This window comes from Lynx rufus, unplaced genomic scaffold, assembly GCF_022079265.1.
Source record: "Lynx rufus isolate CCGP_SWC_20201006 ecotype Redwood Valley unplaced genomic scaffold, mLynRuf1.p SCAF_14, whole genome shotgun sequence".
Taxonomy (NCBI): Eukaryota; Metazoa; Chordata; class Mammalia; order Carnivora; family Felidae; genus Lynx; species Lynx rufus.
The window spans coordinates 60171649-60188236 of NW_025814828.1; the positions used below are offsets into that span (position 1 = coordinate 60171649).

The window sequence follows — 16588 nt, forward strand, 5'->3', positions numbered from 1 at the left end:
ATGCTTAGAAATTTTGCCAAGAATTATACTTATAAATGATTATACTCCTGATCTCTAAGAATCTATCCCTCTTTAGAAATCTGTGAGCCATAGAATTTCAGAGAGTCATATGAATTACATACATAAATAGGATATATTTGTCTACTGGTTTTATTCTGTATGTAGCTTGAGTACAGGGAAATAATTTGTCACAAATTGTTCTCATCGTGAATAAGTTAACATTCTGAAGTCCAGTTTTGTGTGCATTTATGTTAATTTCTTGAGATACTGCTAACATTGATTTTCAGAGCTTTCAAAACAGATAACCAGCTCCTACAATGTGCCCTGGTCAGCCATTGCTGTCTGCCTTTCAGAACACCGTTACTATCACTTTTACCTTACAAATCATGATTTATTTGCTGCCATGAGAACTAGGTATTCAACTTATTAGTTGTTTTGAGCTTGGGTTGGTTATGTAACCTCTCTGGGCATCAGTTTCCTCATTTATAAAATACAGATGATAATTCCTGCCATGTGTTTCTCAACACTATGTGAAAACACCTCATAACCTATGCTATGCAAATGAAGAATATTATTAGCAATTCTCTATCCATCCATTTGATTATTATTTATTGAAAATCAACTTGATTTTGGTAACACTTTAGTCCAGAGATAAAAGGAAGAAAATCGTCTCTGTCCATGAATGAAAGGAGACAGGCAAGTAAATGCAATGTAATTTGATAAGTGCTGCCATAGGAATATGTCAAGGTGCTATAATAATGCAAAGGAGGAACTGCCTAACCTTGACTGAGCTTACTCGAGAAACCTTCACAGAGAAAGTAACATTTGGGCAGAATCTGGAAAAACCCATGGGTGTTTGACACGCAGACTTTGACAAGCAGGTTTAAGGGTTTTACACCTGACCTATAAGCTGAACACTCCTAAATCAACAACACCAACTTCAGTCAATCATTTGTGCTCACCATGTTCCTGTTTCATAGGGAGCTTAAAGTGATTTTGTTCTCCCAGGGGTGGGAAGAACCGTGAAAGAGAGACAAAAATTGTAATCTCCAGAAGTTCCCATTTTCTTAGTGTTTCGTGTGTTTGGCTTCAGGGTTCTTACTGCTAAAAGCATTTTGGACTATAGATGGAAGCAATAAAATACCAGTATTGCTGAGAAGAAAATAAGAGTTCTGATTCATGTGCTACGAAAAATTACTTCCAAATGAGCTCAGAGTTTCATCTTGGGAAATCTATTTGGCATGTATAGCATATATAAAATGCACATACCAAAAAATCTTCCTCAAATATTCTCTAAAGGATGGGGAAAATGGAAATAAACAAAAGGGTTTAACATAATGGATTAAGACCTTTTTAAAAATAATCACATTCAAATTAATGAAAGCAAAATTTGGTAATCTATAGGAGATGCTTCTATATTAATTATTGATATCAGCCATATTATATATTACTCAACTGAGGATGTTAAAGATATTCAAGGTGAATGTCCTATATAAGAGCATGAAGATATGTGTAATTGGAAACATTTCTAATTTCAGAATAAGTCTCTCTACTTAGCTTCCTGAGATCATCAGAATTCAAAAAACTGTTTAAAATATATGCAAGATTAATTAATAATCCCTAAATTTAAGTTGAATATATTGTGGAAGAAAATAAAATTCCACATTTACAGAATGTCTAAACATCTTTTTTTTTTTTTTGCTTATTCTCCTTTATGCTTCAGTTAGTTCAAATAGTTGGCTACACAGTCTTTTTTCTTTTGAGATATTTTAGATAGAATATTGAAGATGAGTGAACCTTATATGTTTCACTGCCATGCAGTATCTTGCTTAGGCATGAAAATTAATTTCAGCTGTTGGAAAAGTGTTTGAGGCAAGTATTATACTTCAGTAACTTTCATAGCTCCAAATATAGAAAACATTTCTATTGTCTTTTAAATCCGTCAATTTCCTGTTGATTCTGTGTGTTTTTGTTTTGTTTTTTAAAGGACAATATGTTACCCAGGCACTCAGTGAATTTTTGTTTTGTGTGTGTCCTCATTCTATATCTCATATACTAGACATATAGGGATAAGACTTTATAGAATTAATAGATTCATTGACATAACTTAAGAAGAAAATGTTACCATTATTATTAATCATGTAATTAAACTTTAAACTTTAGTTTAACATTAAACTTTAGCTGTTTTTGTTTAATCAGGCCTTGCCTTTAACAATTTTTGAACAGCTCTTAGATAAGTACTAAAATGGCTGTTAGGAGGCTAAAGGATAGCTATATTTATGTCATCAGTCAGTCTTTCTTCTATTTCCTAAATATCTTTTAATCCATTCTTTTCTTTCCAAGCCCACTGATGCTATTTAGTTCTGGGCCTCCACCATCTCTCAGCTGAACTATTGTAATGATGTTCTGACTAGTGTCTGTGTCTACTTCTCTTACTATTTCTAACTTCTAATCCATTTGCCAAATTAAAGTCATAATAAAACTAAAAACAAAACAAGGCAGTGTTACTTTCCTGACTTAAAATTCTTCAATGAATTCTTTGTGGCCTTAGGATGAAATCTAAATTTTTAAAAGTAATGTGGCTTAGAAAATCAGGGGTGCCTGGGTGGCTCAGTTGGCTAACTGTCTGACTCCTGGTTTTTCAGCTCAGGTCATGATCTCACAGTTCGTGAGATGAAGCCCCACTTCAGGCTCTGCACTCACTGCGTGGAGCCTGCTTGGGATTCTCTCTCCCTCTCTCTGCCCCTCCCCCACTCACTTTCTCTCTCTCTCTCTCTCTCTCTCTCTCTCTCTCTCTCTCTCAAAATAAATAAACATTAAAAAATAAAGTGGCTTATAAAATCAAAAGAACTGTGGTTACTTAAAGGCCAGGCCATCTATGGTTGGCTGACTGAACCATAATTGCTTAATGTGAATTCTCTTCCCAGACTGGTAAAAGTAAAATATGAAAGTGGAAGCAGAAGAATAAGACAACAGTAAGTGTTTAAGAGGACATGAGCCTCTTAGAACAGAGAGAAACTTTGGGAGCACAGTTTTAAAACTAAATGTAGGCTCAGAGGCAAAGGTGTGATTGCCATTATTCCTTAATTGCTCCCATAGCTAGTATGGCATGGGAGTTAGGAAGCTGAGGTTAGTCTTATCTTAATTCTCATTTAGGGATGGTCTTTCCTCTATCTTAAGTAATTGTCCTTTTAAAATCTAAACTTGTATGAGAGCTCCTTATTTACCCATGTCGACTTATGGGAGACACTTAATTTTGAGATGTTCTCATTTCTCTCAAGCCACCTTCCTCTTTATAAGGCCTCAATCATTTATAAATCTAAAGTATAATTGAAAAGCCAAAGTGAACACCTGCATTTAGTTAGAACTCAAAAACTAAATTGATATATACAAAACATTTTTATTCATTCACTAAAGGCAATTTGCCCTTAAAGGAATAAGGATGAATTTTTGCATGAAAAGATTGTGTAATTTCTGATCCATGAAGACTAAGTTATTTTGACACATTTTTAAACCTTCGATGTGCAAAGCACTTGGCATTTAAAGGAAACTTTAGTGAAGTATTATAAAAATGGTGGACTTACATAAGAAACCAAATATATTCTTTAATAAAGGAAACTCTTAATCAATAATATAAACTCTGTTATCTAGAGGTCCATTCTCCAAAATCTCTATTAGATGCCTCATAATTTGATGTATCTTTGCTTTGCCAGTAAAATGGTAATTAATATTGGGAAGATAATTTTGAGAAACTGCAAAGACCTTGATGTACCTCTTGAATAGTATAGTTTTATTTGCAAGCTAAGTATCTCCAGGTCTCAGCACCTGTGAATTCAGATGGGGTCACCTTAGTGACAATAATCCATATATCCCAAATTATCTCTTCTTTACCTCTCCTAGCAGCACAAGCTCCCTGCAAAGTCTCCACTCCCACAAGTACTTTGGGAGTCATGTCATATGGGCTCAAAAACATGTTAGCTCTAGTTACCACTTGACATTTCCCCACAAATATTTGAGTGCCAATTATTCTAGGATGATGAGAATATAGCACTGAACAAAGAGACAAAGCCCTGCCCTTCGTGTCCTACTGCAGCTCCAGCTCCTCTCTGCCTTTTACTGGCAAAGCAAAGCTGTATGGGATTGCCCTCAGTGAAAATCCATCTGGACCAAGGTTGCAGTCTTCTGTTTCTCTGGTTTTGCCACCAATCCTTGTGATACCACAGTGGTGTTATACTCAGTGCAAGGGTAGCTATGTTTCTTAGCACACTTCATAAAAATGGGTCCTTTTGTTTTTCTTCTGATCCCTTTCTCCTGGAGACCTCAAGGGAATCCTAAATCCATAAACCCCTCTATGCCCTTCCATCCTTCCTTTTGTTCTGTCACCTAGGCATGTATATAACTTTTCCTAGAAGCCAGAGATAAAGTACCAGCATAAATCTGTTCCTGCAAATAGAGCCTAAGGGCCCACCAACTACCTCTTTTTAATCACACACACCCAGATAATTCCCTTTGAGCTCAGCTGGGACCACCCTAGCTATGTACCCTTAGGTTTATTTTGATCTATTGCAGCTCTTTGAAAATAGGCAATACATATAAAATATATGGTAACTCTGTTAAGCAGAATATTTGACCACAATACCTCATTCACCAGCTGTGGCAGAGAACAGATATTACTGTATTATCTGTATTATATAGACATCATCGAATTCTTTTTTTAGAAAAAGATGTCACCTATCAACTGTTGTATTCTGTTTGACTTCTTACTTCGGGCCAGAAGTAGATGTCCTACTTTTCTGATATGACTACTTTCTGATATGACTGTTCCTTGTATATAAAAAAGCTAAATATTATAAGGAACTAAAGGAATATGTAAAAACAGCATACATTATTTAAAGAGAACCCAAATTCCTCAACATGATAAAAAATGCCTACTGGTATAAATGGTTGTTAAATATGTACACATTTTAGATTAATATTGTAAAAATTTTAAATATAAATATCTTTAAAAATATTTCTAAAAGTTGTCAGAATTGTTAATGGCAAGATGAATATTGTCCTTTAAAAATCTGGGGGCGCCTGAGTGGCTCAGTCGGTTAAGCGTCCGACTTCGGCTCAGGTCATGATCTCACGGTCCGTGAGTTCGAGCCCTGTGTCCGGCTCTGTGCTGACAGCTCAGAGCCTGGAGCCTGCTTCAGATTCTGTTTCTCCTTCTCTCTCTGACCCTCCCCCGTTCATGCTCTGTCTCTCTCTGTCTCAAAAATAAACATTAAAAATTAATAAAAAATAAAAATCTAAGACAGTGTAATAGTTAACACTGAAAATATTAACATCTGTTCAATGCCTACTTTTCTTATTAAAGTCTAGTAAGAGCTAGAACCAGGAAACAAAATGCAATATCTTGAGTTCTAATAACAACAACTCACATAGAAATTTTCAAGGAAATGTTTCTCATAAGTAAGTTATTGAATTATGTCCAAATACCAGGAAGTAGGAAAGTTATAAGATAAGCATTAGGGTATACAACTGACCTTTTCCAATGGCCTTGAGATTGGCCAAAGCTATTGATTGTTACAACCTGAGCTGGAAGATCCCAAAGGCTGATTCTAATGGTACCACCCTCTCACCTTCCTGAGTTTATCTTCATTCCACTTCATCTTTGTTCATCCATTTGCTAATTAATCTTATATTAGAAAAGATGCCCTGTATAAGGTAGTAAGAGGCAGGACTGTCCCTAGAATCCTGCCCATGGAGATCTTTTTGCCTGATCTGCCACTTCCTCTTCTCCCCTACCTTCACTTCTTCTCCAGTTGCTTTACCGACTTCTTCAAGTCACTCCATCTAAAAAGGCTTCTTCCCTACTTCTCCCATTTTGGCCTAAATAACCTTTCTATGTGCTTTCATACCTCCATCCTAAGGACATTTTACCCTGTAATGTGTTCCTTACTATATCCTCAGTCTTCTCTATAATTAACCTACTATGGGTCAAGCAGGGCTAATCACTAATAACATATATGAATGACAATGAATTAATAAAACAGTGAATGAACCAAACGACTAAAAATGAAAAGTTCAAATGTTGGCCCTCTAGAGTTCACATTCTAGTGGGAAATGCTGTCAAAGGAAAAAATACTAATACTGAAACATGATACATACATACAAAGAGCTTATGAGCACAGAGGAGAGAGTCATGTATTCTGATTTAAGGAAGGCTTTAAAGAGGAAGTGGACATGTGAACTGGGTCATCATTGTTTTGCTACTGTGTGGCCTTTCACATTTAGTCTTTTCCTTTTTCTTCTTCTCCACCTTGTTTGGTGTTTATGTTTAGTGGTAAACATATATTGTTTCATAGTTTTCCATGCTGAGTTCAGAGTAGAAAAACAGCTATTTAATTTCTGGGGTAGCAGCTATCAGGTAGTTATTATGATCTAAAGGTTATCCATCATATGCTTGGATGAGCAGTGACCAAGCTTCAATTAGTTCTTACAACTGACAGCTGTCCTGAGCAATAGACCAATAGATGCAGATTATCTAGGGCAACATCAATTGCTTAAAGACTGTCTTGTCTGGTGTGACGTTAGGGCAGTGGTTCTGACCCAGGAATGATTTTGACCCCCAGGGGACATTTGGCAAGGTCTAAAGACATTTTTGTTTGTTACAAACGAGGAGGTGCTGCTGGCATCCAGTGGGTAAAGCCAGGGATGCTGCTAAACGTCTTGCAATGTATATGTACAACAAAGAAATATCTGGTCCAAAATGTTAGTAGTGCAAAGACTGAGGAACCCAACTTTAGGGTTATCTGCTGAATACTTTTTTTTTTTTAATTTTCATTTGGAAAACAATATGAGATGATTCTAATTAGTAAGCAAAATTAAGACTAAATAAGTTAATAACACATCTCATTTGTCATATCAATTTAATATTTTAATAATTTCAGTTTTCATCTTGATCATTGTAAGGTTTGTTTTAGTTACTAATATATTCTATATTACTAAAAGATGTCCAGGCTCATATGGCTTATAAAATTTTTAAATCATGCATGTAAATTGAATGAAAATTGGAAACTATAGGCAAAAAAGAAAAAAGTCAACTGAAGTTCTACTATGCAAAGATAATATTAATACTTTGGCATATATCTTTCTAGCCATTTCTCTGTGCATGTACATATGTATTTAGATTTTTAATATATTTTTCTTAAAATAATAACAAAAGGTCTTATGAAAAGTTAAGCCCTAAAATTTATATTTATTTGCAAAACCCTAGCAGCGTATACCTGTACCAATATGACCATCATCATTTAGTTGATGATACCATTGGTTTTAATTAGTTGTGTTTAAAAATGTTAATTGGCCAATTTCTTGATTTTTTTTTTCAAATTACCTGGTCTTTGGTGCCATGTTAACCATCATTGACTCTTGGAGGCCGCCCCAAAATTGACCAATGGAACTTGCCTTCTCTTTTCCTTTTCTACATAATATCCTCATCAAACTTCCCTGTGGCAATGGGCCTTAAATTGGTAATTGGTGAATTGGCAATTGGGCCCATTTACACTAGCATTTCACATGCATTCTGCTGCCTGTCTCTACTATGTATTTTGATGTAAGCAGCAGTATTTACCTCAACTAGGCTCTCTTTTAAGTTACAAATGTCATTTGTTTGTTAAATATGAAGGCTTGTAATTTAATTACAAAAAGCTTTAACAAAAGTAACATTATTATTTCAAATCAGCACTAGTGTCCTTCTAAATTCTTTTTGTTTTCTCTCATTCTCTCCCTGAACCAATTTTTAAAGTCATAGAATAGTATCTTAAACTTAAAAAAAAATCTGACAGGTTATAATCCTGATGGTGAAATAGTTCCTATTTTTGCTAATATACCTGTTTTTATTTCATTTACTGCAAGTATTTAGTCTCATGATAATCAGAATTTCCTGATATTCTTGATGGAGCTTGTGGGAAAATCAGATTAAATGGTATTTCTGAAAAGCTTGGTCATAGACCAGTCATCCATTTAAATCTTAGCACTTTGAAAAGAAAGACATTCAAAGTATATTATTCCCAAGATCTTAGAAATTCTGTGTTCAATTAATGGATTACTCAGTATGATGGTTTAGTTTAATTCTTTTTTTTTAAATTTCATTAATAAGGCACAAAAGAGCCAAACTTGCTTATACCAGAGATGGTATAGTTTGGAATATTGTGTAATTTGTTTTTACACATTTGTCTTTGGTTTAGGATTAAAAAAAAAAAACCTTAAAGCTTCCTGTACATTAGAGACATATAAATGCAACAGTGATTAAAAAGAGCAATGCAGATGACTAAAATGTGGGTGAAATAATAAATATAACTGTAGTGACCAACATAGTCTCTAGATGGAAGTTATGGATTGATATCTACAACAAATTGGAAATTTTATTTTGAAGTTTCATTATTTTTAGTATTAATAAACCATCCTCCTTCATCAGATGACATCTACAAGAAAACATTTGCCCAAGTACTTGCTCCTTAGTTTAAAATATAAGATTTAAAAATAAAAAGTCAATTTAAGAGTAAGTCTCTTTATTATATCATGATCATGTGGTTGTTTTTTTCATACTATACTAAAAGTCTAAGGCATATAATATATTCATAGAAATATATTTTTATTACATTTGCACATTATTTAGGCAAAATATGTTTTTAGGTTACCTTCAGGTAACAGCCTTTAATGAATAGGCAAGATTAACAATTACTATAACTGCTTATGTATGTGATGTTCTTGCTCATTTTTGTAAGCACCTGAAAATAACTGCTTTACTTTTGCTTTTAAACAGACCAGCATGTTTTGGTGTTTTCTGTTTTTCATAGTCTATCAGCATGGTTTGGGTTGCCAAGTAACAGAAAGCATAATTAAAATTGGCTTAAGAAGATGGTCTTACTTTCACACATCACAAGAATTGTAGAGGTGAGGCACTCATAGCATTGGTTAATTCAGTAGCTTAGTGAGATCACCTAGAATGTGAGATTTTTCCAAATATTTCTGTTCTGCCATCCTTGGCATGTTGGTTCATTGTTGGAAAATGACTGCAGTTGTTCCAGGCATCACATGAAAAAATAGTGATATCTAACAATGAAGAGAGTGTTGCCTTACATGAAGCTTTTTTATTTTTATTTTTTATTAGAGAAAACTTTTCTGGAAGCCCCTGTGCAGACTTTTCCTTCTAATTCTGCTGTTTGGGATTGAATTACATGCTCATCTCTAAACTAATCATTGTCAAGGAGAATCTTGGACTAATAATGATTCACTTTTGGGATGGGGGCAAAACCCCTTCCCTGAGTATGTGACTATGTAGAGAGTGAGAAGCCAAACCAACCCAGGGCTCTGCCAGTAAGTAAAAAAGGCTGACATTAGATGGATTACAGCAGGGAACTAATAATATCTATAAAATAGACAACACAAAATGCATTGCTCAGCATTTTTGGAATTGTCAGAAGTTCCAAGTTGGCAAAATATATATGAATGAAATATATTTCTGAAATGCACACTTTTGTTCATTTTTTTTTTTTTCAAAAACCATAGGGAATAGTGGGGAGGAGCTAAGATGGCAGAGTAAGCAGTAGGAGGACCCTTGGCTTGCCTTGTACCTTAAACACAGCTAGATAAATATCACATCATTCTGAATACCCAAGTAATCGACCTAGGACTCACAGAACAAACTGCAAAACTAGAGGGAGAGAAGAGGTGACATTGTGGAAGGTAGGAGATGCAGAGACGTGATTTGGGGGAGAAAAGGATCAAGTGTGCTGTGGAGAGGAGGGAGTCCTTGTCATGGAGAGACATGAAGGAGAGAGAGAGAGAGAGAGAGAGAGATAATTGCACAGAGGATTATACAAGAAAAACACTTCCCCAAAGTCAATGACTGTGAAAATGAGAGGGGTTGACTATCATGAATTGTTACAACCAGCAGGACTCAAAGACTGTAGTTACAGAAATCCATAGTATGGCCAGTGTGGAGCCTGGTCAGTGTGCTGCAGTGCTCCTGTGAATGAAGGCAGAGATCTTTGTAGCAAACTGTACAATCAGAGGATCCCAGTACACACAGGGAGAGACAGCTTCCCCTTCTTGGAGCACATCTGGTAGGGGTGGCATTGCCTCTCCAGGGACAAAGGAGCCAACTGGCACCATTATCCTCCTCCTCCCCTCAGCAAAGACAGACATCTTCTGAGAACAGCTAACATGTACACTGGCTCTTTGTTGCCCTTTACTCCAAAATTAATACTCTTGTGCTTTCATGGGACTGCCCTTCTGGAACAAACCTGCATCACTACAGAGTACAGAAAAACCCTCCCCCAGAGGACCAGTGTGAGTCCCTCCTCCTCCCCCCACCCCTGCTTTCCAGGTTCCTAAAGTTTGGAGTTTTAAAATCAGTTGGCCTGCCTGGGAAAGAAGACAGGTGCTCTGCACTGCCAGGCAGACAGACAACCCAGGCACAGGGTGAAGGCAGGGATCTGAGAGATACAAGGGACACACGAAGAGAGATTGTTCACACTTCTGGGAGGGCTTCCAGGACAGCAGTGGGTGTGGGCTCCCCTCTCTGGGAGGAGGGAGGAAGCTGGCACCATTTTCCTCCTCCATCCCTCAGCATAAACTAACTTCAGTAACCAGCACAGCACCAAACATGGCAGCCTGAACTGCTTACACCAAGCCCCACCCCTCTGTGCTCTGCAGGTGCTACTGTTCTTAGGCAAATATGCCTGAGAACCATAAAAGTAGACCTTTCCCCCAGAAGAGGGATACAAACCCCTGCTGTACCTCCATCTACTTATCATAGAATTTTGCAAATCTTTAGCTCTAGTGGAAATAGCATTGGCTCTCTTTTAGCAAGCAGACCACAGCATAACTAGTTAAAACTCACCACACTTTGGCCAAGGTCCAAACACTCCCCACACCAGGCAAGGAGAAACTGCAGAAAACTGATCTGAGGGAAAGAGTAACCAAAACATAGTAGCAGAGTGCACACAAAACACACCTGAGACACTTCCTGAAGTGTCAGGCCCTGGACAGTGTATGACTTCTTCTTCATAAAGCCATTATTCTCAGGAGCAGGAAACATAAACAGGTTTTCGTAACACAGAAGAAGACAAAGACAAAGACCTAGACAAAATGCCAAGATGGAGAAATTCATTGCAATGGAAAGAACAAGAAAAGGTCATGGCTAGGGACCTCACTGAAACATATATAAGTAATAGGCCTGTTCCAGAATTTAAAGCAATAATCATAAAGGTACCAGCTTGGCTTGAAAAAAATCATAGGGAGTCCCTTACCACAGAGATAAAAGACCTAAAAACTAATCAAGCTCAAATAAGAAATGCTATAACCAAGATGTGAAACCAACTGGATGTAATGACCACAAGGATAGAAGAAACAGATGAATGAATAAGTGATATAGAAGATGAAGCTATGGACAATAATAAAGCTGAAAGGAAGACGGAAAGTAAAATACTGGCTCACAAATGTAGATTTAGGGAACTCAGTGACTCTATAAAGCATAATAACATTCATATCATAGGAGACCCAGAAGAATAGAGACAAAAGGGGCAGAAGGTTTATTTGAGAAAATTATAGCTGAAAACTTAGCTAATCTGGCGGAATGAAACAAACATCCAGATCCAGGAGGTACAGAGAACTTCCATCAACATCAATAATACCAGGCTAACAATAAGACATATCATTAAATTTGCAAAATATAGAGATAAAGAAAATATTCTAAATGCAACAAGACAAAAGAAGTCCCTAGCTTACAAGGGAAAACAAATAAGGTTAGCAGCAGATCTCTCCACCCAAATTTGGCAGGCCAGAAGGGAGTGACATGATATATTCAGCATGCTGAATAGCCAATAATATTCTATCCAGCAAAGTTGTCATTCAGAATAGAAGGAATATAAAGAGTTTTTCAGACAAATACTAAAGGAGTCTGTAACCACTAAATCAGCACTCCAAGCAATATTAAAGGGAACTCTGAGTAAGAAAGAAAGACCAAAAGCAACAAAGATTAGAAAGGTACATAGAACATCACCAGAAACAACAATAAGACAAGTAATAAAATGGCACTAAAATAATATCTATCAAAAATCATTCTGAATGTAAATGGACTAAATGCTCCAATCAAAAGATGTAGGGTGTCATAATGGTAAAAAAAAAAAATCCACATGCTGCCTACAAGAGACTCGTTTTAGACCTAAAGACACCTGCAGATTGAAACTGACAGTATGGAGAACATCTGTCATGCTAATGGATGTCAGGAAGGAAGGAAAGGAAGCCAGAGTAGCAATACTTATATCAGACAAACTACATTTTTTAAAGACATACAGAAGGGCAAGATATCATAATAAAGGGATCTATACAACAAAAAAAGCTAATAATTGTAAATATTTATGTCCCCAACTTGAAAGATCCAAAATATGTAAAACAATTAATAACAAACATGAAGGAAATCATTGATAATAATACAATAATAGTAGGGGACTGTTACATCCCACTTATAGCAATGGACAGTTTCTCTAAGCCAAAAATCAACAAGGAAACAATGGCTTAGAATAGCACACTGGACCAGATGGACTTAACAGATATATTCAGGACATTTCATCCTAAGGCAGGAAAATACACATTCTTTTTGAATCCACATGAAACATTTTCCAGAGTAGATCACATATGTGATCAGAAATCAGGCCTCAACAAGTACAAAATAATGAGATCATAACCATGCATATTTTCAGATGACAGCACTGTGAAACTTGAAGTCAACCACAAGAAAAAAATTGAAAAGAGCACAAGTACATGGAGGTTAAAGAACATCCTACTAAAGAATGCATGGGTAAACCAGGAAATTAAAGAAGAAATTGAAAAAATATATGGAAACAAATGATAATGAAAGCATGATGATCCAGATCCTTTGAGATGAAGTAAAAGAGGTGCGAAGAGGGAAATATATAGCAATACAGGCCTATCTCAAGAAGCAAGAAAAATCTCAAATATATAACCTAACCTTAAACCTAAAAGAGCTAGAGAAAGAACAAATGATGCTTAAAGCCAGCAGAAGGGAAATAATAAAGATTAGAGCAGAAATAAATGATATACAAAAACAAACAAACAACACAGTAAAACAGATCAATGAAACCAAGAGCTGGTTCTTTGTTTTTTGTTTGTTTGTTTGTTTGTTTGTTTTGTCTTTTTTTAAGTCTGTTTGTTTGCTTGTTTTTGTGAGAGAGAGCATGTGTGCATGAGAGGGAGAGGGACAGAGAGGGAGGGAGAGAGAGACAATCCCAAGCAGGCTTGGCACCATCATCACAGAGCCTGACATGGGGCTCAAACTCTTGAAATGAGAGATCTGAGCCAAAATCAGGAGAGACACTTAACTGACTGAGCCACCCAGGTGTCCATAGGAACTGGTTCTTTTAAAGAATTAATAAAATTGATAAGCCCTTAGCCACACTTATCAAAAAGAAAACAGAAAGGACCCAAACAATATCACAAATGAGAGAAAAGTGATCACAACCACCACCACAGAAATACAATTATATGAGAATGTTATGAAAAATTATATGCCAACAAATTGAGCAATCTAGAAGAAATGGATAAATTCCTAGAAACATGTAAACTACCAAAACTAAAACAAGAAGAAATAGAAAATTTGACCAGACCCATAACAAGTATAGAAATTGAATTAGTAATTAAAAATCTCCCAAAAATCAAGAATCCAGGCCCACTAAAAAAAGAGAATTATAGGCCAAATCCCTGATGAGCATGAATGCAAAAATTCTCAACAAAGTAATAGCAAATTGAATCCAACAGTACGAAAAAGGATAATCCACCATGATCAAGTGATTTATTCCTCGGCTGCAAAGGTGGTTCAATATTCTCAAATCAATCAAGTGAAACACTACCTTTATAAAAGAAAGGATAAGAACCACATGATACTCTTAATAGCTAAAGAAAAAGCATTTGACAAAGTACAGCATCCATTCTTGATAAAAACTCTCAATAAAGTAGGGATACAGGGAACATACCTTAATATCATATAGTCCATATACAAAAGACCGACAGCTAATGTCATCATTTGCAAATGACATTTCTGATAAAGGGTTAGTATCCAAAAATATAAAGAACTTATAAACTCAACACCCCCAAAATGAATAATCTAAAAATTTAGCAGAAGACATGAATAGACATTTTTCCAAGAAGACATACACATGACCGACAAGCACGTGAAAAGATGCTCAACATCACTCATCATCACGGAAATAAAAACCAAACTACAATGAGGTATCACCTCATACCTGTCAGAATGGCTAGAATCAACAACACAAGAAACAACACGCATTGGCGAGGATGTGGAGAAAGAGGAACCCTCTTTCACTGTTGGTGGGAATGCAAACTGGCACAGCCACTCTGGGAACAGGTATAGAGGTTCTTCAAAAAGTTAAAAATAGAAGTATGCTCCAACAACTGCACTATTGGGTATTTACCCAAAGAATACAAAAATACTGATTCAAAGGGACACATGCACCCTGATATTTACAGCAGCATTATCAACAATAGCCAAATTATAGAAAGAGCCCAAATGTCCATTGACTGATTAGTAGATAAAAAAAGAGGTGGTATATAGCCATAAAAAAGAATAAAATCTTGCCATTTTCAAGGACGTGGATGGATCTAGAATGTATTATGTTGAGTGGAATAAGCCAGTCAGAGAAAGACAACTATCATATTATTTCACTTATGTGGAATTTAAGGAAAAAACACACCAGAAAACAGACTCTTAACTATAAAGAACAAATTGAGGGTTGCTGGAGGGGAGGTCGGTGGGGGTTGAGGAGGTGGGTGCGTTAAATGGGTGATGGGCATTAAGGAGGGCACTTGTGATGAGCACTAAGTGTTATATGTAAGTGATGAATCATTAAAATCTACTCTTGAAACTAATATTACACTATATGTTAATTAACTGAAATTTAAATTAAATTTAAATTTAAAAACTTGAAACAAAATAATTAAAAATAATTTAAAAATAGAATCATGGGAAATGTAAATGTAAATAGAAAACATTTCTTTAATTTACAAGTTATCTTTTCCTGTTTGTTTTCTGCCTTTAGTTGGAGTAAATTTATAAAAGAAAGCCCTGCTTTTCCAGCTTCTTTGCTTATTCTTTTCCTCCTTCATCACTGTTTTGTTTACTAAAATGTCTAAGCTTAATGTGAATGGGGAGAACAATACAATAAAGTATAAATATAATTATTAGGAAATTATATTATGGTTTAAAACATAGTAAATGCTATGTAAAGAAAAAAATTGCACCAAATGTAATGACCACATGAAAGTTGCTGAGATGTTTCCTCATTAGTCATAGATTTCCTTCTACAATCAATATTTTAGATTTAGATTTTGGCATTATAGTTTCCCCCTCCCCCCTCAGGTATAGGAATCAGTGAATTTTCCCGTTTAGAAGACTTCAGTAGTTGAAATTAGATGATTTTTAGACAAACTTGTTTCTCAGGCTGTATATCCTTTTATGGCATAGGAAAAATAAAAATGAATTCCGGCCCACTTTACAGAAGGAATCTTGCCAAAGGCTTTATCATTTCAGTTCAATAATCTTAGCATTATTTGCTAGAATATGGAGGATATGCAGACATGATCTTTACCTAGAAGCATAGCACACTCCCTACTTTTAGACATGGGTCAAATTCAAAACTTAAAAGAAACTAATGAGAAGATGTCTGTCCTTTTCCTAATATTATTTCTAAATCTATGGTTCTTGTCCTTGTTAATTAAGTAAATTAACACCTGTCCTTTTTCAAGAGAAAACAAAACAGAGCAAAACAGTGCCTCAGACAAATACTAATTCAACCTCAGTGACTACTTCTTTCCCAAAGATGATAGACATTAATATTCTAATATGAGTTTCTAGACCCAGAAGCTCTGACAAAAGATACTTTTAGTAAAAGTATACTTTTAGTGCCAAAAATATGAAAAATTACAAGGAACTTACAAAGATATTTAGTTTATCTTGGATTCCTTTCACCCTGGTCCTTGTTCTCTGTCAGCTGTCAGCTAGTTTATCTGATAATCTAATGCAGTACTAATGTATCACTTATTCTGTACTACATATGTGCCCTTTAAATTCAGGAAAATGCCTTAATCCAGCAGAGCAATTTTACTGTGAGGAACTTCTTACAGCATGGTTAGCTGACAGAGGAAATATTTAAGAGAAGGGCAGACTTACTTGAACCTCTGAAAGAAAGTCTTATAGGCAGCTACCTAATTCTGCCTGGGTGTAGGATTTTTTTCCCCCATCAAGGACATTCTACAACTTAACCTGGCTGTTGTGGTCTTCTAATTCAGCTTTATGATCTTTGTTTTAAAGATTTGTATCATTTAGTAATGGCTTCTCTTGGGATATAGACCAGGGATCAGCAATTAATGACCTAGGGGCTAAATCCAGCCGGTCCTCTGCTTTTGTAAATAACGTGGTTTGGACACAATACCATGTCCATTTTTTAAATTATTTGTGGCTGCTTTCTTTTTTTTTTATTTTTAATTTTTTTTAATGTTTATT

General features: G+C 35.7%; 1 protein-coding gene across 1 annotated transcript in view; it reads left to right on the forward strand.

The window, feature by feature from the left end:
- The window catches only part of DIAPH2 (diaphanous related formin 2), a 1004420-nt gene that overhangs the window by 743865 nt on the left and 243967 nt on the right, over positions 1-16588 (forward strand). The window lies entirely within an intron of this gene.